The sequence below is a fragment of the Chiroxiphia lanceolata genome, chromosome 18, assembly GCF_009829145.1.
Source record: "Chiroxiphia lanceolata isolate bChiLan1 chromosome 18, bChiLan1.pri, whole genome shotgun sequence".
Taxonomy (NCBI): Eukaryota; Metazoa; Chordata; class Aves; order Passeriformes; family Pipridae; genus Chiroxiphia; species Chiroxiphia lanceolata.
Genome location: NC_045654.1, coordinates 10,671,253 through 10,695,093, shown reverse-complemented (window position 1 = coordinate 10,695,093; position 23,841 = coordinate 10,671,253). Strand labels below are relative to the sequence as shown.

The window sequence follows — 23,841 nt, the reverse complement described above, 5'->3', positions numbered from 1 at the left end:
GTCTTTTTTCATCTAGTAACCTTATGTAGTGTGCATCCATGGAGGAAAGGAGTCAAATTCATTCTCTAAATGTTAATACACTAAAGAAATGAGAAAAATTGACCCTATCCTTGAAAAATCATTACAGGAAGGTAAATCACATTTAGTATGACATCTGATGAGCTAGAAATGAAGCTGTCATCAAGTGACTTAAACCAAGAAAGCACTAGAAGACGTTCTGGCTCTCCTGAGATTCCAAATATTACTTGAGAATATTGGTTTTCCATTATTGACTCTTCTAGGCTGGGCAGTGTTCATGTATCCCAGCCCTGGTGCCCAAAGCCCTGAACGCATAAGGATGTGCCCTCGTTTCTGAGTTAATTTTACAATAGATTGTTTGGCATCCAGCTCATGTACATGATTTAATGAGCTCTGTGTAACCTACCAAAAAAGCAAATGTGGTTAGAGCAGTTCTTTTTGCTCCCCCACTCAAATGTTATGGAACACTGGGGAAAGAAATGGAGCATTTATGACAAAATTTTCAGCCTGTTTACGTTTTTTGGATGAATGTTAGTTAGAGGCAGAAGCCTGGAAACACTGGGTATTATCTTGCATTTATAAAGTAGATACTGTTCCAAAGGATTCCCAAGCATGTTATAAAACTAAATGGGATTTTCAAGAGTAAGTTTTAGATAAGAATTAAATCTGCTGGGGAGGGAACAAATCAGATGAAGAAAATCTATTGCCCCGTTCTTCAATATATGTACAGAGAGTGGCAGGATTATTTTTCTCTCCACTGATAAATATATTTGCCACTCTCATTTTGCAGTTTCCATCAGAAGACTTTAAAACACTTCTGGGAGGTGGATATCATTGTCCTGTTCTTATAGAAAAGGAAACTGAGGCAGAAGGAGACAGAATGACTTTTGCCACAGTCACACTGGAAATCACTGCAGAGGCAGAAGGGAATCCTGATTTTCCCAGATCCACATCAGATCCTAATCTACTACTGGTCTGGCCTATTGGAGGCCAGATTTAAATTGATATAAAACTCTGTATGTGCCCAGGAATTGATGGAGAGAAGGCACTTTAAAGTTCCTGAGAGTGTGACTGTGAGTTGTGACACTTGTGTGTGTGTGGAACAGACCCCGTTTGTTTTACCTTTAGAGCAGCAAGGGGTGGTTCACTGGGGGGAGTGCAGCTGGGTTTGGTCTGTACTGCTGTCCCTTCACAGGGGATTCCCACACTGGATTGGACACTCCAAGATAAATCATTTACTCAGGGCTTCTTCTTTTACTGATTTCACATATTTTATAAAGTTCAGACCAGCCCCGGTGTGAATGTGGAACAAGTACCACTTTTCTTTGGTGCTGTCAGCTCTGGAATGTCCATCACATCCTGGTCAAAGCTATATGACGTGCAAGGAAATTTTCAAATACATACCTATGTGCGTATATTTGTATTTTTTTTAACAATTTTTCTCTTTTTGAAGAGAGTTTTCCCCTATAGATAGGAAAACTTGTGTGAAAGATAGCTGAACTGAAATGCTTTGTATTCTCTGTTGCTTTATTAATCATGGTTGGCTGGATGTCTTCTATGGAATCAGCAGATTTCATTTACAGGAGAGGCTTGTTAAAGACATGATCATGCACTGCACAGAAATAACAAAACTCATAACTGGGACTAAAAATTAGTCCTAAATAAGGAATAAAGGCTGAAAAGACATAATTACCTTCTGTTGCTACTCTAATAAATGACATCTACTAAGTAATGGCAGTAGAGGATACTATCTAAATTAGTTTTGAGAACTGTATTTGAATCTTGTGGGTTGTTGCCACGTTTGGGGTGCTGTGGAGAGAGAAGGTGTCAGACAGTGGCTTCTTCTTGTGGCCTCTCTAGTCCCCAGTAAGGCAAGAAATGACCCAGAGGATTGATGCCATCCTGGGTGATCACAGGGGAAGAGATAATTGTTGAGAAATGAGCTGTAGACCTTTCTTTCATTAGGTGCCTTGAAAGTATGAGCCAAGCTGTGCATGTCCTTGTACAACTCTTGCAATGTGTGATTCCCATTTCTCTGTGAAAATTGGAAAGGAGGAAGGATGAACTGATTTACCCGAGTTTACACAGAATATCTAAATTTAACCAAGGAGTTTCACCTGTCTCTTTTCGTTCTTGGCCTATTCCATATCCAATTCCCTACCTTATAGGACCTCACACTTCAATTTGCTAGGACCACAGTTACCATATGTAATTACTGTTTATAGATAATCAGAAGGTAATTCAGGGTATTGTGTAGTGTAATATAGTTCTAAATAGAACTTATCCCTTTTACACAGCTCAGGCTGAGAGCTCTGTTAGCTGGACTCCTCCTCTCCCTGCCTTTCCCCCCAGATCCAGTATATTCCTCCAGAGTGAGAAATTCACTGTTTCACCTGTTCTGGAGTGAAGCAGCTGAACTCCTCATGTTGTGTCTCAGTGGAAAAGGGTACTGTCATTGTGAGGAAGTGGTGTCCTTCTCTGTGGAAGCTTTTAGAAACGTAGACTATTGTACAGGAAACAAAAGAGATTGTTTCCATAGCTACTTAGGTTCCATCATGAAATTGCTCCTGGGAATTACTGGAAATCAGAGGGTTTGTCCTCCCTGTAACCCTGGAATCCTGTACATATATTGTGCTCCTAAGACTAAGCATAAAAAAAATGAGATACTTTTCTTTAGAAATCTCAAGTTTTCTGGGAATCAAGAGAGCATGACTGAAAGCAAAAAAAAACAAACGAGGATGCACATGGCTGGGCAGTTTTCATGAAAATTAAATTGTTTTTCAGCAGCTCAGCATTATTTTTAAAAAATTCTTTTTCATGAGAAATATTTTCACCTGAACTGTGGCCAGTGGGATCTCAGAGGCACCTTCATTTATAGTAAGTTATTCTTGTGGCAAAACATAAAATATGCGACAAAGTCCAAGACATTATAACAATCTAAATATGTGGAGTGTTTAAGTAGATCAGTATCATTAGGGACTCAGTACTTTGGGGAAGGATTTGACCCCCTTTTTTCCTGAAGAAGAGTCTTCTCTTACTGGCGTGATGCTCCCCTTGAGAATGCTTACACATTTGGAGCGACTGAATATGCTTAGAGATAAAATAATAACTGATTACACACAGTGCATTTTTATTAACACTGCAGTAATGCAGGTCACCTTCAAAAATAGATTCCTTTTAGAAAACAAGGAGAATGGCAGGCAAGCTAGGATTGTAGGCAAATAATCATCTTAAATGCTTACTGCTTATTTTGTTTTTATAAAATAATATGTTGGAATAAGTCTTGTTTTAATGACACTGGAAGGAGGTTGGAGGTTTTCAGATAAGAGGAAAAAGTTGGCATGCAATTTTCAACCAGGATTTGTGAATTATTCGTAGTTCTATATAATCCTTGATCTCCTTTGTAAAGTGCTAGGGCTGATACTGTTAGCCCTATTTTACAGATAATGAGAAAGTGGCATGGGGACTTAATAACTTGCCCAGGAAGTTCAGTCAAATTAATTGATAACATACAATATCAAAACAGAAGTGGATTCAGCCCCCACAAATTCAAGCAGAGGTTTGCAAGGCCCCGTCTCATTCTGATGAGAAACCATATCTATTTGTGCAATTGCTACACAGGACTTATGGTTAGCATGTGTTCCACCTCCATGTCTGTCTTCCTGTACTTGTGGTGAACAGAAATTCATGGATTTGTTTTGTCTTCTTGCCGGTTTCGTTGTTGTTTGGTTGCATTTTGTAATAACGTTTGTATCTCAAAGAAAAACAGCTGCATACACGGTAACACACAAATATTTGGGGAAATTCTAGGACAGCAGTACAGAAATGCATGGCTTTACCCTGCCCTATAATACTGTTATCCTGTTGCACAGCTTCTTGGCATGACTGTTTCAGAAATGGCTGTGGAACCAATTAATAATAAATTATTGATATTGGCAGCTGCTGTGCAGTTTTCCCCAGCTGTTACTCACACTTAGACATACCACATCTCTTGAACTCTGCTCTAATTTACATAAGTGGCAGAATTCATCATAAAAACAAACAAGGTATTTTTCTACGTCCTTTCAGTTTGATATGGGAAAGTTACTTCCAGGCTCCTTTAGTTAAGTGACAAGCTGATCCTTTCTTACCTATTCTAATGTCTTAGTGTTGAAATTCCCTTTAAAATTCCGTGTTAATCCCCTATGAAGATAATTAAAAATCAGTCTAAGTATTTGAAAGTTTTGCAGACAAACCTGGGGTTTAGTTTTCCTGAGAGGAAATCAAGTCTCTCAGTTCAGGCAGGGATTGCTAGAAAAGAGCTGTTCTCAATTGCATGCTCAAAATAAAGCACTTTTAATCTCTGTGTGATATTATTAAACCCAATCCCAAAGGAATTTCTTTCTTAACCTTGTGGTCGGCTCTTCCCCTTTAAGCTGGCTTTGTTTGGAAGGGATCAGGTTCTGTCTTCCCAATCAAAACTGCTTCTGACTCCTTCTCCGGTCCTGCTTATCCAAACCACTGCAATCCCATGAGCAGCAGCCACAGCCAATTATGCAGCCAGATGTTGTTTTCTGAGAAGATAATGAAATATCCCCCCTCAAGGCTACAGTCAAGTCTCTGCTCAGGTACTGGTGCTGTTAAATTGGTAAAGTAGGTGGGAGATTCAGAAGAGAGCGACTGTGTAATCTGCTCTCAATATTCCTTCTTTTCCCAGAGTTCTTTGTTTATGTTTCCTGGTGCAGAAGGTACAGGCTTGACAACCTGTTGTCAAGTATTATTTCAACTTGTGTTTTAAGGGTGACTTGGCTACTTCTGTTTGCAGGATGTCTGTGCAGCCATGGGAGGGTCAAACGCTCCCAAATGTTTCCCTGAAGCGGTGTCTGACTCTCACAGCTGTAGGGTGAATGCCATAAATAATACTGGTTAAGAGGAATGATGTTCTGGAGTTAGTTAATCCAGTGGAAGGAGCAAAACAAACCCCATTCTGTCAGAGAAACAAAGACCTCCAGTTTCCATAGGAGACCTTTATGAGAACGCATCAATCCTTCACCTGCTGGGACCATTTAAAGAAAGTTCTGTTGCTGTACAGCACTACCAGGACTTCCTTCTGCAGGTGCACCCACACACCACGTACCCCAGGTTTGTGGGGACCCACGGAGGCCAAGGGTCCCCAGCAGGACAAAGGGTGTGGTCACAAAAGTGCAGTAAAGAGGTTTTATTTCTGAAATGCTGGTCTGCTTCTAAATCTGAGAGGATTATTATCTTTCAGAAAGGTGGGAATCATTTTCTTTCTGATTTTCTTTTTCCTTTTTATGGTGCTTCAAGTTAAAAACGTATTTTTTAGTTGTTTGCATGTGGCAGTTTTCTGATCTGAGGGAGGATGGACCTGGATTAGGTGGATCTTTCCCAGGAAAAAGCTTTCTGACAATCCCTGAGAATACTGCATTTATATATTTTCTACTACATAGCTGTAAATCTATTACATCATGCCTCCCCACCAGGGCTCCAGAATGTGAAATGCTGCCCAAGTTTTCTGAATCTTAGCATAACATCAAAGAAAATTCAGTAGCTTTATCCTCTAACACCTTCACACAAAACACAAGTGCTCAGCCCCCATCTGAAACCGCCAGACTGTTATAAAACTAAACTAAAGCTGAACATTAGCAAGTGTGCTCCTCCTCACACAAAAAACCCTCTCGATTTTGCTCAAGATGAAAGTTGTAATTATTTTAAGATAACATACAGCGTTAGCGCCTGTTGAACTACAACATTTATAAACCGTGAGTCTGCTGACAGTTGGCAGCAAGGCTGGATTTTGATTAAGTAGGCAAGAAACACTGGAAAAATGAAAAATTCTGTTGAGCCTCTGTATTTATCTCTTCTCCAGACAGAAGGGTGGGCGAGCAGCTGCCTCCACAGATGAACCTAATGCTGCTCCTTGGCCAACACGCATTTCAAATGGATTAAAGGAGCCCAGGGTTTATTTTTCTTTGTTTTTCAGGGAAAAATATAGAAAGGGGGGGAAACGGGAGAGGAAATATTAACAACCTAATCCCAGCTAGCCATCCAAAGACTTGAAGTTTCATTTTGTCAGAGGTGAAGTGTCCAGTTCCTATGTGTGATTAACTGTGTATGTAGGTTTGTAAAAATCTAAAGAGGTGTTGAGAGAACTCAGCTTTGTTACCATGTAATTCCCCACCAGTATATGATACAAAATTGGCCAGGAATTTTCTGATAAATGGCTCTTGCTTGAGTTGTCATTTCTTTGTAAGGAAAACCAAAGAAATTATGGAAAGTTTAAGATATTCCATTAAAATCATTGTGCATCCATGAATTTATCACATAAGTGCAAGTAAGAATCTATGAGAAAATCTGCTGAGCTTCTGCTTGCCCAACTGATGACTTAGGATATTAAAACCCTTTTCTCCAGGATGCTTCACTTCATCCTTCACCCCTTTAATGGTCAAAACCACGGGATGGTCCTCAGGGGCTTGACATTCCATTCCAATCCAATTGTAGCAGATTTTGGAAACTGTTCCATTATTTTATAAAATTGTTTCTTTGTTTCCCGAAGATAAACTTGAGAAGGGAAAATAATGAAATTTACACATGGTAAGGTTACCAAAGGAAGATTTTGAGGAATAAATAAATAAATTCAAGTGCCACGGGTAATGTGAAAACCATGTTCTCACCTGACAAGTAAAAGATATGTTTGGAAATGTTCAGATTTGAGATGTTTTTCATTCTTAAACTAGATCCTGAACCTATAGTATGGAGAGATGGTCTTAAGTCTTACAAGTGGCATTGCAAGTGTAAGATAGAGCCTGGATTTTATTGCTAAAACTCCCTAAATGGTGTACATTCCTAGATGAAGATGATTTCAAAGGCATAGATGTTCTCCATATTGGGAGCTGCTGAGCAGAGCCTGAGCTGTGTGAAGCTTGCAGAGATTTTAATCAGTGAAGCAAAATTTCTGGAGAGGATTCAATCTACTCATCCCTTTTGGGACCTTGAATTTTCTAAGCTGATTTTAACAGTACCTGACATGGCCAAATACAGCAGCAGTGTTTGAGGATGATCTTACCAGCCCTGAAAAACAGCCGTCGTGATTTAAGTTTTAATACAGCTTTTCAATGCAGTCTCTGCTAACTAAATGTCCCATCTGGTTTGGCTGGTGTTTATCCAAGTTTTCTGATTTTTTGACCTGTCAGTGCAGATGTGAATTGTGTACTTAATTATTACTTATTTTATTAAGCAAGAGCAGTGAAATGGAGCAATGCTGGTTTGATAGCCCTGGAAAAGGGGATTGGCAGAAAAAAATTCAAGTCTGTTCTCACTATCATTCCAGTCCTGCAACAACCAATTAAAAATTGCTCAGCAGTGTGGTAGAGATGATGCTACCAATCTGCCTCAAAGCCAGGGACTCGGAAATGGATCCTATTCTATTGAACTGATATGGAGAATATCTCCCTACCAGATGTTTATAAGCATGTTTAAAAATAGTAGACACTGTTTTCTAGGCAGCCAGTCTTTCATATACAAGATGCATGTGATTTAAGGATTTCACAAAGAAGCATAATTTGTCCATTTACAGTGGAAAACTGAAATACCAGATGGCAGCAACTAGCCCAAGGTAACTGTGCAGACCAGCAGCAGAGCTGATAATTGAACTTCTGAACTGCAGTCAGTGCTCTACCCTTTAAGTTACATAAATTGTTACCGATAAATGTCACTAATGGTCTCCCATGTCCATTAACTCTCACACTACAGCAAATTGTCTGCTCACAGTAGCACAGAAAATGTGACTTCCAAGTGCTCACGATGTGCAGATGAATATGGTGATGAAAGAAGAAAGCAGGCATTTGTGATCACACACCAGTCAGCCCTCAGCATAGCGGGGCTGTGTTTAGGGTGTGGAGGGTGAGCCATGCACGAGATGCCCCATGAAAGAAGGCAGGTGGATTGCTCTGAAATCTACTTTAAAGATATAAATAAATAATTTGGGGAAATGGAGCTTATTGGTGGGACTGAGAAAGGGAAATCAACATAAAGAATGACAGGGGAGAAAGGCCATGAGGAGAAAAATAGAGCCCAGCTTGTGTTACTCTCTGACCTGAAATACAGCCGTGAGCCAGTCAGGTGAGAAATCTGCACAATCTTAAGAGTAAAACTCAGCTGTCATCTCATGATAAAAGTGACTGGTGCCTCTGGGAATGAAGAACAAGCTCTAGCTAAGCAAATTGCAAGGGCTGTTTGTCATCACATAGTGTCGTACGTGCTTTTCATTTACATGTTGCTTTTTTCCCCCCCCTTTCAAATTGCACCCATAAGTCATGGGGGGAAAATCTCAATATTCAACTTCATTAGGCAAAATTATTCTTTGAAATTCAGGGCAAGGAGCATATGGAAATTCCTACAGCAAAGAACAGACACTACACCCAGAATAAAAGTCAGCGCTGTGCAATATTGGAACGAGTGCCATTATGGGTTATTTTGAATCAGACCATGACACGATTGAAATTCAATTATCTCTTCTGCTTTGAAGGACCAAGCAGCTTGGAGAACACAAAGTTAGACCATAAGGATTAAGAGAACAAAGAATCTATGTTGATTGTTGTTCTTGGTAATTCTCTTCTGGCTTGATGCTTATAACCTATTCTGGGAGCCCTAGGGTTATCTACAGTAAATGTTGTTTATGCTGTGGTTGTGCAGCTGGTCTGTACTTTTGGATTTCTTGATCAAAGACATGGTATGGACAATTAATCTCTTAAGTAGCTAGAACATCTTTGGTGGAATCAACCTTGTTTGTAACTTGCCCTGCATCTCTGATTTGTAGTGAAAATTTGTTGAGTGAGTGACTTCAGATCTAGTTTGCATGTTCTTCTTCTTTTAGCCTGTGTTCCCTTTCTTTTTAACTTTTGTTTTGAAGATATACAACCCTTTTTAGCCATGGGAAATGCATCTACCCAGTGAGTAAGAAATAACACAGGTAGAAAATATATCTGCTTTCTCTTATACTGCTATAGTGTTAAAAAAACCTGTCCTCAAAAGAATCACTTGTCCAAGAGTTCCACTTTGATGCAACTGTAGGAGCTTTGATAGAGGGAGCACTTTATAGATGCAGAACCTGATCCTGTGCATTTTGTGACCTTTGTCAGCAGAAGCAGAGGATATCACTTTAATATCAAACTTTGCATAGTTGACTGGCAGTTCTCTGAATGCCTCTGAGCCATCCTTGGCTACTCCAACTTCAGAGTAGCAATAATATTTTCCCATAATTTCTTACATCACGTAGCTCAATAGATGTGTTTGGTAATGTGGATCCTCCTGGAATGATGATCTGTGCTTCTCAGCTGAACTGAAATTTCCCATCCTTGCAAATAAATCTTTACACATTTCCACCAGGATGGAGAAGTCAGAGTTCCAATTTCAGTGGGGAAGCAGAGGAAATCTTGTTTTTGTAGCCAGCAGAACTTGAGCTTGAGGAAAGCTTAGGTTGAGATTTGTGTTGCTAAGGGGATAATGCATTTGTAGCCAGATTCATTCTTTGCTTGCTCCTTTGTAAATATTTCCTAATTCACCTTTTTAATATGAATTCTGTTCCTTTCTTATACACCATTTCAATGCATAAATGTGGTTATCAATACTTTTTAAAAATAGTAACTTGTAATGAACACAGCACTGTAATAGAAACAAACTGATTTTGAATTCCATTTTAGGGCTCATTCAATACAAAAATAGGCTTTAGGCGTATATGCAATCTTTGCACATGCCCCCACACTAACAGAGATATAATGCAACCTTTTGTTAATGGCTCTAAAAGCAACTATAGCAAAATAAACCCCTTTAGGATAGAGAGATGTATATAATTAGAGTTGTAGATCTCAGATTAAGTCATTTATCTTCGACTCTTTATGAGATGCATTGTCCTGTGCCCCTGCATACAGTTTGTACTCTAGCAATTACACAAAGGCAATTGCTAAAAATGCCTTTGCTTCGTCTGGAAATTAGAATTTAAATTTTGTCTTTTCAAACACTCAGCAAAGAATGTCTCTGAAATTATCATTCAATAGGTAACATGGGATTATTGCCACATCCATTTCCTTCAGCTCAAACTAAAAGCTCTTCCAAGCACGGTCAGTTCAATCAACATTTTCTCTTGGTAATCCATAGCCTGCAGGCTGGCTTGCTCCTCTCATTGTATTACTAGTTTGCTTTTTATTTTTAAAGACAGTCACATATTCTGCAGCCCAGACTCACTGGAAGGTTGCTACGTTAAAATAGACTGTGCTGTGGCTGAAAATTAAGAAAATAATAAACAGTTATTCACTGCAAACTCAATAATAATGCCTTACAGATGGAGTGGGATGGAGAAGCATGTTTCATTTGGGTTATTAAATTTAGATAAGATCTTAAGAAGGCCTGACTTCAATTTTCATGAGAGTCTGGCTCCCTCTGTCCGGAAGTACCTGAACACAGAGCCACAAAAATTCTTAGAAAGCAAGAACCTGACGCATTTTTTCATCGCTCCTGGTGGGGTGTGAATGTGTCCTTACCCTGATCTGTGACCTCCCATCATGCTCACAGTGCTCAGTGCATTACTGCTGGCATTGAGGAGTTGCTTTCTGGGCCTCAAGCTGCTGCAAATAAAAGTTGAAATTGAAACTTGTCGAAATTCTAGTTACATCACTCTTCCTGTCCTTGGTTTTCTTTATGACCTAATGCTTCAGAATCTCCTTTCGTGCACACAGGCATTTTGCTGTTGTGATCAGGGTCCTTTGCATTGTTTTCAGGAGCTGAAAAATCCAACTTTCAGCGTCTTTACCTGTGATTTACAACATTTCCATTTATTTATAAGAAATAAAGCTCACAAGTGATCACAAAGAAAGAATTCCAAGGGGGATAATATTGTCTGATTTCCAGCCTCAGTGCACCTCTTTTGCTGAGCAGATCTCAGTGTCAAGTGCACTTCCTGGAGGAGAGCACTCAGAAGGTGCTTTAAAAGTTTTTGGTATCTTTTACTGCTCTTTGTTCTTAGGCTCAGTGAATGCATGAAAACTAGACAGGTACTGTCCTCTTCCAAAAAATTCTCAATGCACATCAAAGTGGACTAATTATCTTTAAAAAAGCACTTGCTCCCTTTATAGAAATTCCAGCTATTGTTGTCAGGCTGAGAAGTAATCAAGCAAAAGACTCCGGTGTAGCTGAATACAATTGATTGTGTTTGAAGGATTACAGGCAATTTAAGGCATGGTAGGAATACACTTCTTTTTTTCTATTTTCAGCTATTTTCCAATTACAAAGTACTCCTGTCCTGGCATGAACATCTGCATTCATTTGGCAAAAGACACATTTCTCATAGAACAGCAAATTTTCTGATGGTATTAAAACCTTATTTTTTCATCCCCGAACTTGTATAGACAAGAGAGAAGAAAAAAGGAAAATGATGTCATCTCTGATATTGCAATAAGGGCTTTTATTCAACTCTTGATTCTTCCTGTTCCTTTCAGCACTGCACAACCCAACAGCGCCTCGTGTGTTCAAAAAAGCAACATTTGCACTGAGAGCAGGGCTGTGGAAACCTGACTGTCCACTTTCTCCTCAATACAAAGACTAATCCTGGCACAGTTTCATGCACTGAGTTACTTTTTCCCCATCCAGTCCTACCTGTGTGAAGTGCAGGGCATCCTCAGCTCTCTGTGTGATAATTAGGAGCTGGGAGAACTCTCAGCTTCACTGATTTCAGCTTTCCTTCTGGTCAGTCTCCTGAATTAAGGGCATTAATATCTCAACTGAAGCTTATGTGAAACTGTGTCATATTCCTGTGAGAAGAGATGAGGTCACAGAATTGGCATGTTCCTGCTATGTATGTCCACAGAATAACAGAAAGCTGCTGCTCTTATTTAACCCTTTTTTCATTCTCTTTTAATGAATTGTTATTCCCCTAAAACCTAAAGAGTTATGCAGAGGAAGGGAGAAAAATGGAAGTAAAAAATTTTGGTTGCTTTAAAAAACAAAGGAATAATCTTTTAAAAAATATGAAATATCTATTGAGTCCTAAGAGCAGAACACTGCAGGGTACACATTAATGACCTGTTAATGCACTTCTCAGGTGGCAAATGGCCCCATTAATGCTCCCTTGTCAAGTCAACTTGTATAATTTATTTAAATTCACAGTCAGGGCATGGTGGAGGAGGGAAGCAACACCACAGAAATGGTGTTGTAGACATTAACATCACAGATCTTACTCTTTCCTGGAGGTGACTCTTTACAGATGTTCTCAGTGATATCTTTTCCAGAAGGATTGTAACCAGAACATCTGCCATGGGGACAAGCTCGAAACATTCGCACCCTTAAGCAAAGAAACTACTTCCTCCCACGCTCTTCTGCAGCCCATTTTCACATCAGCAGCAACCCTACAGTGAATAATTTGTTTCCTGGCTTTGCCCACAACAATTCCATTTGATAGACCCAATTTGAGGATGGACCTATTTCTTTCCCTGATCACATCAGTGTGCAGGTCACAGAGGGCAAGGCTGGACAGGCATTAAGGTTTGGCTGATCAACCTCCTCTTCCTGGGGCACCAGCAGCAGGCTCTCCCAAAGCTGGACTGCTGTGGCTGTTGTCCAGGCCCACAGAGATGGTGAAGTGATCCTCCAAGCCTGGCAGGACCTTGGGGTGGTCCTTGTGTCTGTGCAGTATTTCCAGGCTTCCCAGCTGGATTCCCAAATAATCCCCAGACTGCCGGAGTTCATCTCCCCACCCCTGGGCATGAGAAAATATACCTGTATGATTTGTGTCAGATGTTTGCCTGGCACATCCCTTAAAAACTTCAAAGGCAGAGATTCCCCATCTCCCCACACAGTCTATTTCAGGGTTTAGTTTTACAGAGCGTTCTTATGTTTAAGTTAATTTTCCCCTGTTGCAGATGAGGCCCATTACTATTGCTCCTCCCTAAAATAAGCACACAAAAACTGCTTATTCCTTTTCTCCTTTGCAGCAGCCTTTTATGTACTTTGAAGGCTGTTATCCCTTCTTTTAGCCGTCTCTTCTCTAGTCTACACAGCCCCAGATCTTTCAACCTCACCTCCTAAGTTTAGTACTTTGATCTTTCTCACTGCAAGAATGAGTCAACTTTTTACCTGAAGTGTAGTTTCCAAAGCTCGATGCAGTCAGAGGAGAGTAGGGAATCACATGGCTTGGAGCTAAACTACTATTTGTGTTTCCTGTGTGGTTTGTCAAACTTTTGGTTCATGTTCTGCTTTTGACTCTCTATAGTCTCAGGGTTTTTCTTTCTGCAGAAAAGAGACCAGCCTGTATCCTTCACTCTGCACTTGTAAAAATGGTTGATCTTCAATGCAGAATTTTTCATTTGTTCTTTGTAGGTTACATCCTTTTTCATGTTTCCTTATTTATTTACCTCTTCAGCTAAATAGCTGGTAATAAACAAGAGGAATGTAGTGACCCTCTGACCACAGCTGGAGAAAATGATTGTCTGTCTCAGGCTTTGAGTGTGGAATTTTTACTTTAAAATTTTCCTAAATAGGTAACTTTAGCTTTGCTTCTCTTTTATATATAAACTTTAAAACTGTACTAGTTGCTCTCTCGGATTCTTTAGTTATAATCTCAAAAATCCCGTAACAGTGATGCTGATCTTTTCTTCCTTATAAAATTAGGGAAAACAAAATCCAGTATATTGGGTAGCAAATATTAAGTTTGGCTCATATTTTTGATGTGACAAAATCACTTGTTTTGCCTGAGAGGATCTAGGCTAACAATGATGTGAATCCTAGTGCTGTTGAAAACTGTAGAAAATCTCCCATTTAGTGGATCCAGGTTTTCAGACATCTTTATTATGATCCTGCAGGTTATCACCTTGTCAGTATGTGTGTAGATTTTGTGGTTACAATGGGGAAAAGCTGCATCATCCACATGGGAAAACCTACACAAAACTGCCTTCATTGATGTGGCTTTACTTCTAAAATTAAACAATTTTTGGTACAAGTTCTGATTTCTGGCATGGATAAAAAACGGCATCACTTTTAAATAGGTTGTGACAGTGTCATGGTATGTGAACAGTCACTAAAGAAAGTGGTTCTGTGGTGATATATGTGTTCCCAATATTAACATTTTCTGATTGTAAGCACTTTGATTAGTAATGCTGAGCAGAGGTGTTTGAAAGAGGAGAATGTACTTGACCATACCTGTCCCCTTCAAAGTTCGTAATGACTGAACAGCTAAATCCCTTCTAATGGATCAGAAAATGTGATCTATAGCTCATTGCTGTGCTCTAAAACCATGGCAAATGGCCCATGACTGCTCTACAGAAGCATATTAAATACATATTGGCTTAAGATTTTTAGGAATGCCTGGTGACAAAGAAATACAGATGGATGACAGACACTTAGCACTTCCAAAAAAATGAGGTCTTTTGCCAACAGCAGATTTTTCACTTCTGAGTTTAGATCAGCTTAGATAAAGATTTTCCAGATGAGTCCTGCCCTGTGGATCTCTAACACACACTTGGGCTGTTAAATCCTCATCGTTATCAGGTAGTCAAATGCATTTTATCACTATAGATGACTGTTCATCCAAGAACTAATCCATATATACACATGTACGTGTATATATTTGTGTGTGAGGGAGCTTTGGAGGGTAGCTGTGCGAGCTGCAGGGATATCTGAGCTTTTGAGACATCACATCCATGGGGTTTGATCGGCATCTTTTTGTTCTCTCCCTGTGCTCCACTGTGCGTGGTGGTGGCAGAGGGACAGCCAGGAGGGTGCTGTGAGACCTGTTGGCATCACTAACGATGTGGAACTGCCAGAATGGGCCCAGGGAAGCTTGGAGAGCAGCACCCACACACTCCTAATGAGGACAGAGGGGGGAGGGTGCCTGTGTGAGCACAGAGGCAGTGCCAGGCAGCTCCTGGTGGTGGGCAGCCCGGAGAGGAAACAGTATTGTCTGTGTGGGATTTAAAGCTATGTCAGAGCCCTCCTTCCCCGCAGAGCACTGTTCCATCTGCTGTTTAAGCAAAAAGTAGTCGTGTAGGTGGGAGAGGAAGTTCTGCACCTCGGGAAAGCTGCTGTCCTGAGCTGGTTAGAGAGAGCTCGTGTGACAACAGGGGAGGCACACCTGTGTGTCACACAGCGGGAAGGGAGCAGCAGAAAATGCTGTGGAGGAGAAGAAATGTAAAGAGCCAGCCTGGGTGGATCCTGGATTGTGCAAGAAACAGGATTTTCCCTGACCTTCTTGGAGCTGAACCAGCTCACATGGGAGCAGGACTCAGGTAGAAAACCCCTCCATAAATCAGTGTCAGCCCACTCCCAACTGAAGCCATTTCAACAGAAGCTGAGAGGCAAACTTCCTACCCTGACAGCTCTGCTAACCACTGACAAGGTGCCTTTTTTTAGGGGTTGGGGAGGGCACATAGCCAAAGGCATCCTACATTCCTTATGCTGAGTGCGAAGGTTGCCAAAATTAGCGCACGTACACAGAGTGCACAATAAGCCATTTCCCGCTTGATATGCCAAGAAGGCTGAGGAGTCTGTGAATTATGCTGCTGAGAGGAAGCACATACCCAGCATCTTGTCCATCAAAGCAGAAAACACCTCCAAACGGCAGCAGGAACGAACCAGCGTTGCAAGGAACTGTTTAAAACCAGCAGCAGAACCGTGCAAATCAGATTCTGAGCTCGTGCAGACAGCTCCAAACTCCCTGCCAAAAGTGAAAAAGCAGCGTACACCAGAGTGTAATCAAGCTCTTCAAATCTACTGTGCAAGTGCCTCTGCAGTGGCTCTTTCTCCAAGAATCTGAAGTTCTGAGTGCTGTCTTAGGGGAGACATTTCACACTACTTCTGTAGGTACAGCAGCAAAATTGCTTTAGCCGGAGCAGCATCGCGTGGCTCTTTATTCCATTTTGCAGAGGCAATAAACATTAGCTGAATAATTTAGGTTGAAGCATTTTACCCCATAAAATTTTTTTCCATTGACAGTTATTTCTGTCATCCACAATAACCATTTTTAAGGACAGCAGAATGAAGCTGAGTTTTCCATTTAACAGTTTGAAACTTTTTTGTTTGTTTGTTTAGAAGACCTGATTTGTTCACACTGTGTGCAGTGTTTTCGTGTGGTGGTATTTGAAGCCAGGTTTTGAGGAAAAACATGATCTATTGGCAACAAAAGGAGAGAGGAGAGGGTGGTATTAATTTTTCAAGCAACTGGCCCACTGTTTTAACAATGAGAGGAAGAAAGGGATTTGACCTCTTACAAGAAATCTCTTTGATTTTTATGTATTTGTATGGGAATCTGACTGGGAAGCTCATGGATGTGGAAGAGGATTAGGGCCTGCTTCTCACTCAGGTGCAGGTGGTCAGAAAGTTTCTCTGAGATGATAGAATTAAACTCTTAGGAAAAGTGATGAAAGATCCAGGTTCGTTGTTTCTGAAGAGGTTGCACTTGGAAGATGAGAGACAAAACATGATCAGTGGGCATCGCTCTGGGCAGGTAAAGCCCTGTGCCCAAATAGAAAGTGAGAGATGTAGACAATTATTTAAAGTATTATGGAAAAATGACCATGTTTTACACTGACAGATGATGTAGGTAAAGGGAGTTCTAATGGAAAACAATACAAAACCTCCTGTTTTGTTCTGTATTTGATCCTCCTTCACTGTGTTTACTTACTTAAACATACTTTCTTGAATTGTACCCCAGAGCATGTGGACTCTCCCCTTTGTGTGGCATTAACCCTGCTGACAGGCTGGGGTTTGTCTTTGGTCACCCAGATAGGATGAGCCACAATGATTAACAATATGTATTATTTCTTGGCTCTGCCTGTCCTTAAACTGATGACTCTGTGTATCCATCCCACAGCTATTGGCACTGGCTCCACAATAGGTTGTGACCTGAGGCCTCCTGGGTGTAAATAAGAGCAGCAATTGTTCCAGGGCTCAGTGGTAAATATTATACTTCATGGCTCAGTTTTGAGCTTACGTGATGGATTGCTGGAGGTATAGATGAAAAACTTAAAAAAGAAAATGGAAATATATGTGTTTAAAATGTTCTCTTTAGTTGCAGAGATCTAATATCTTATTGCATCTTTATTTTCATGGCTATGAGCCTATGGAGAATTTCCTTTCTAGGTAAGGCCAACTGCTAGTGAGTTTGTGCCTCATGAAAGTAGTTTCTTCACAACTGTCTTGCAATTGAAGCATTGTTAAGCCCTTGTCTAAATATAGTGGTAACATTAAAAAGCACAGCAAGCAATTTCTTCCTTTTTTCTGTGCAACACTTGGTGGGTGTGGGCAAAATTCTGCCCTCAGTGTGCCAGCAGTGGCATTCTGGTGAGAACAGGACTGTCAGACAAAGTTAGGTAGAGTTAGGGTGCCTTTAGTGGATAATTGCTTTTTTGGAAAAGTGAAGTCTCCTATCTGTGATCCTGAGTTTCCTGCTACTGGGAAAGTTTGTGATCTGTAGGAGAGGTGTTACATGAAGTCACTGGAATGTAGTCAGGAAGCAGAAGGAATTCCATGGCGTGCAGTCTGCAGCAAGGGCTTTAATCTATCCTGAAGTCACTTGAAGCTCTCTCTTTTTCCTCTTCATACACCATTTTAAACATGAACCAGCCTGTTGAATGCACACACACACAATGTTAACAGAACCCTCTGTGTGATATTCTTTAGAAGTTTGATGGGAAAAAAGCAGGGCTGAGATGAGAAGCCCCTTTGCTGTAGCTGTGCACACAACCACAGGGGAGGCAGCAATGTGGCTCTTTGCTCCCACTCCTAATGGTCTGGAATTCCAGGATTAAGGCACCACCTTCACTTCATGCAACTTCATGCAGCCCATGGGGCTGAGGGGGTAAAATAATTGAAACTGAGATTTTTTTCTGAGTATCCAGGATGGCTGTGATGGTGTGACATTTAGTTGGTGAGCAGGCTGCTTTAATGAGCACGTGAGCCAGGCTTCATCTTAAATCAAATCTTATTCCCTAGTGAATCCCTGCTGCCTCTCCAAGGCTGCAAATCCCTTTCAAAGGTTATTAGTTTGAAACACTTTAGGGGGTACAGCCCTGTAGCAAACATGTAACTGCCTGCATTATTTTGGTGGCAATAGACAAAGAGAGAAAAGATCTCTTTGATTATTTTTTTTCTTTTATGTGCTGCTTTGCAAGTATTTTTCCATCCAATTAATCCCACCAGGTTTCTAATTGAAGTGGTGGTTTGCATAAATATTAATCAGTCACTAAGAAACACGAAGGGTCAGGGCATCCCAAATGAAGGAGTGTGTTTGGTACCTACTCTGATGCATTTTTGCTGAGCTCTCGCGTTGCAGATGCTCATCTTGTTTTTCCCTAGTATGTTTTTGTTGAGTTTTATTGGTAATAGCAATATAGGTAAATAAATTATGTGAGCATGTTACTTGTTCTAGTTCTCCCTTAATGCCATTTCAGAGGGAAGTAAGTGGCAACATATATTCTGTGTTGGTCTGTTCTCTCAGTCTCTCTCTGACTAATGAATGGAGAAATATTTCTTCACTTTCCTTAGTGTAATATCTTGTGAGGACAAATAAATTAAAGTCTTTGAGTCCTTTATACGAGTAGGGGCCACATAACCTGCTACAGAAATTTGCAAAGCAATGTTCTTGGTACTCACCTTGGTTTTGTAACTTGTTTGGTGCTCCAAGCTGAGACAGTTTCAGATGCTTTGCTTTACAGGGTTGTTTTGGTTTCAGTGTCCATAATAGACCCCTTTACCTTTGGTAATTCAGTTCTTTAAAAATTTAGAAAAATTAAAGAACTAGTTAGGAAGGTGAATTGTAAATGAAGGAAAGGTACTGGCCAGGCCAAGGCTTCAGTACTTAATTACAGAAAAATTATTTCCTGCACAGAACCGGCAGTGATCTGGAATTGTGTCTTGTCCTGAGTTCTCCCTGTGCTGTCCCCAGACACTCAAGGTTGTGACCAAGAACAAGCTGGGTGGTTGGATGAGTAAATGCAGTTAGAGCTCTGTGAGGACTGTTTGGGTTCTGCAGGGCTGGGGATGCAAAGTCAAACTCAGCAGAGTGAAGGCAGCTCTAAGTTCAGATTTTGTTTCATCATAAATCTAGAAAAACCTCCATCTTCCTGCCAGCTATAGAAAAAAAGGAGCTCATTAAAAAAAAACAAACCATTCACAGTTTCATATCTTATTCTGCTCTTGGGACTAGACTGCAATTAGCTTTTCTTGATGGCACATTTCTGTACATTAGCGGGATGCCAGTATGTGGCTGTGACAAGCTGCAGTTTTGTCAGACAGAAGAAGGGACAGAGTTGGTTGTATAAACCCAGTGAAGCTGATTTTCCTATTGATGCTTTTCAACCAAGTTGGACGAGGTGGAGAAACGTGACAAAAATATCAAAGCTTAAGTGTTAATACTTAAATGTGACATATCACTTTTCCATCCATCCTTGTACTCCAACACTGAAGAAAGTACATTCCCATCCTTAGGTCCAAGGCACAGCCCTGAGTTGTATTCATTAGGCTTTCCCATTGCCATTATTAAGCTCAGTAAAGCTGCAAACACTGTTAAAATTAAGTTGCCAGAGGAAAATGGTTCTGAAGCATCCGTTTTTATAACTTCCCCTGTGGTGACATCAGACAGGCTCACAGGCACCCAGGGAGCACAAACACGATTGGAAAGAGGATGGGGAAAGAAGTTTCAATTTTTCTTCTGCTGAAATGTGGGAGTTCTGGGGAAACATAGACAGTTCAGAGATATTTGCCTTCCTCCAGGCATGCCATCAGCTGTTGTATAAGTTTCAAAACAAAACTCACCAAAATGACAGCACTTTGTTTGTGCTGCAGTGGGGAATTAGGCTGTTCCTGGGGGAGTATTTTTTCACGTCCTTGCAATGCAAGGGTAGGGAGAAGCTTCAAACCATTGTGTGATGACATCCATTCCGAATTCTCAAACATGGGAATGCTCTTCTCGTCTGTCACCATGCAACAGTCACCTGAAAGGACATTAAAATGGAAATTCTAGAACAGCCAAAGAAATAAAGCCACAATATGATAGAGCTTGTCAGCTACTAATTTGATATCTACACACATACATGTTCTGTGTCTCCTTGTATTAAATCATTCTGTGCAGGTATTTAGCTGCTAAATAAAATAAAGTACAACCATAATCAGTAGACCAGCAACAGTTTCCTTTTCCCTGCTTCCATTATCACAGCTTCAAGTTATCATTGTGCCACTTCACAGCTCAGTGATTGTTATTAGTATATCTACCAAGTAATTTTGGTTTGCTTTGAGGTGCTGTGTAAAACTCTACTGCCTGTTGTACTGGACATATGGAGTTGAACTGATGTTACAGCTGTCAGTGAGCTGTGTCACCAGTGGTTCTAATTCTAACAACAACAGAGTCCCTGGCACTGTACTTAACAAAAGTTTACAAACTTGCAGCTATTTGCTTAGAAGAAAATTAAGGTCCAAAGGGAGCAGTGGTTCTTGTGGTTAGGAAAAATCAAAACAATAACAGAAAAAGACAAAGAGTGCTTCTAAAGTGTGAGAGTGCCCAGTCCATGGGGGAGAGCACAAGGCTGGGCTTGGAGAAGGCGAGGCCTCTGGGGATGCAGGTTGATGTTACTGGTGGGAGATGTCTTGAAAATCCATTTCCTGTGCCATGAAACCCTGTGAAGTTTTGAGGATCCTCACTATTTTGTCTTCAGAAAAACACCTTGAAGGAACTGCAGCCGCTTGGTCACGAGGTCACTCTTTAGGAGACCAAAGATCCAATTCTTTTAATCCGTGAAGATCAGATTTGTACGTGGCCTGCACTAACTGGTGTGTGTGTCTTTTACATGCCCAGGGAAGAATATCGCTCATGAAAACCTTTCATGGCTTTGACAAATGTTCACTTATAGATGAAATATATTTTTGCCAAAAAAAAAAAAAAATAAAAAAAATCATAAGCCGTTTTTTCCCTTGGCTCTGCCAGTTCTTTATTTTTCTCTGCTTTCATCTCCAAGCCTCCTACCTTTTTCTGTCTTGTCTATTTTGATTCAGTCCATGCCCTGAATGACTCCTGTCTTGCTATGTGCTTGTACAGTGTCTATCACAACGGGTTTCAATCTGTTAGCACCTAGAGGCATTAACATAATGCAGGTAATGAGGTCTAAATTTAACTTGCTCACAACTACTTTTACCCACTCTAATATACATCACGCTCTTCAGCTGGCAGGCTTGAATTGCATATAATGGCTGCCTGGCTACACAGTACACAGACAAAGAAGGTGATAGAAAGCATTTAACTCAATTAAAAGAGAAATAGAAATTCCCTTCCGAAAGCCTCAGCTTCATTTTTCCCCATTGCTTTCAGAAACTTCATGTCAAGATAGATTTTCCTTCCGCTGTGATGACATTAAATCTCATGGCTGGCATAAAATATGCTTTATGAGTTATTAAAGAATGTTACAGTAGCTGAATTGGGCAATCATTAAATAAATATTACCATATAGTTTATTAAAAGAAAATTTAAGTGCTTGCCATTTTTACTTATTCTCTCTAGGAAGGCTGATTTTATAGATTTTCTTCCTTTATCTATTTTTATGATCTGGAATAAACTCTACAGACTTCATGGTTCATCCAAATATCCATAAGGGGTTTAATTGATGAAGATCCCATTTGAACAAGAAATAGCTAAATAGAATGTTCCTAATTTTCAGTGTTTAGTTCAATGATTATGCCACACTAAAAACTCCAGAAAATTAAGTTCAAGTGCCTTAGTCTATAATTCTTTACTTTTACTAATTGTAATCATAGAGATTACCTATAATAATCAAATTATGAGTGGGAAATTGGAAAAAAGTAATTCAATTCAAAAAGACTAAATCATAGGAAACAATTTTTAAGGGTTCATTTGGACACTGTACCCTGACTTTGGTTCTTGGCAAAACTTTGTCCTCTTGCTTAGCTCAGCATTCACTGTGCACTGTCTGCAGTGATCCCCAAGGAAGCCCTTCTGTGAACAGGAGCATAAACCCAGGGAAGACAACTTTCCAGAAAATTTGTGAGGATATCTTCTTTAACTTTTACTTCACCATCTAAAAATACTGTCTAAGCACATCACCCAGTTTCCTTCAAGTCCCAGTGGAAGGTTTCCAAAACACAGGAGTAACCTTTTGGAAGTACCTTCCTCCCTCTCTCTTGACTGTGGAGATGGTCAATATTGGTTTAAACTGGATTCCAAGCTGAGCAGCCAGTTTGGGATGGATTTCAACCCCAGATCCACAGAAAGCTGCACTGGACAGTTCTGTGTTACAGTTGTTTACACTGTGTGGGACTGTACTGAAAAGGAGGGCTGCTGGTTTCAGTATCCCTCTTCCTCAGCACAATTTACACTTTCTAATTTGCAGTTGCCTGTTCTATGTAGTGTGAGCCTCACTTAGGCTTGGAGATAACGTGTTACAGCTTAAAAGCTGCCTGCTGGACTGGACTGAGATCAAAAGAACTTCTTACAGTCGTGTTGTGTCTCCTCAAAGATTAAGGCAAAGCATAAGAGCACGTACAGCCAGTTTGGTTTCAAGCTGTTGGAAGTAGCTCAGCAAAGACTAGCACTGAACTGAGCATTTATCCAGCAATATGAGTGCAGCTGTGCACTGATGAACAAACTGAAAATTCACATCAAAATGCAGTTCTCAGACCAGGCAGCCAGTTTCGATGTGTAACAATGTCATTTTGTCTGTCACAATTGGATTAATCCTCTGCTGCTGACATCTGAAACCAGAGGTAATCTCAGCAAAAATCACAGATCAATGTCCCCCAGGCTGGTAAAAACCACTGTGCTGGTTTAGTGTTTCCCAGGTACAGATCACAGCTGCTTTCTCGATACCATGGCATTAAAGGCCCAAAGTATTATTATAGTTACCCAAAGATCTGCAGAAAGCAGACCCATATTGTGATTTTTTTGGAGGGGGGGAGTTGTTATTTTTTTTCCCTAGGAACTCATGCCTATTTCTTTATTCACTCTTACTCTTTCTGAAGGTCTCATGGTTGTGTAGTCCATTTGCAGCTGCCATCATCTTTGCTAACCCCATTCCCTCTTTCATTACCCCAATCTGTAGTGCTGCAAGCTCTTGACCTTTTCCATAATTCAAACATAACAATGATTGGGTCCATACCCTTGATATGCAACTTCTCTCGTCCATCTATAACATAACTTAATCTCTCCTGGCTCTTTTCCATTCAATTGTCTTCTATTTCAATAGGTTCAAAAATAGCTCCAGCATATTTAATTATGCTTCACTTCACTCTGTTCCTTCTTGCCCATTCAGTCTCCAGTGCAGTGCTTTGTCTGCTGACAGACTCCTCATTTAGGCTGGCTGATGTTCAACCTATTATACATCCAGCCCATATCAACTGGAAAAGGTTGTTATCTTGTGAGCCTGTGCAGCAAAGTACTGCTGTCCAAAAATTAGGTCAACAATGTCATATGAGTGCCTCAGAGTTCATGACAAAATTGATCATTAAGGGCCATTAAAGCAGGGTTTAACAGTGGACAGAGAAGTAAAGAAGTAGTCAGAAAGATATTTCCCTTTCCTGTTTTAATAAGCTATCATTTATCCTTGTTCTGTTTTGATCCCTTTGGGGCATATATCCTGTGCAGGGAATTTTATACAAAGAGAAAGAGAGAGAGAAAAGTAATAACGAAATAGTGCATGTATTTAAATATTTGCAGGAGAAAGAAAGCATCGTAGAATTTCTCACTAAATCCATGATGAAATGAAAGAAGTACAGGCTTGTCAAAGTAATAATTAACTTCAGTTCCAGAGGGATGTTTGTGCTGAAATCTGCTGGGTT

The 23,841-nt window shown here is 40.4% G+C and overlaps 2 long non-coding RNA genes across 2 annotated transcripts in view; both read left to right on the top strand.

Moving 5' to 3' along the window:
* Window positions 1-1,041, top strand: part of LOC116795843 — a 108,052-nt gene extending 107,011 nt beyond the window's left edge. Inside the window, exon 3 of the long non-coding RNA XR_004360175.1 lies at window positions 809-1,041. This is a non-coding gene — a long non-coding RNA (uncharacterized LOC116795843). The remainder of the gene's footprint in view (window positions 1-808) is intronic.
* LOC116795842 overlaps window positions 1-23,841 on the top strand; it is a 247,218-nt gene that overhangs the window by 184,812 nt on the left and 38,565 nt on the right. The window lies entirely within an intron of this gene.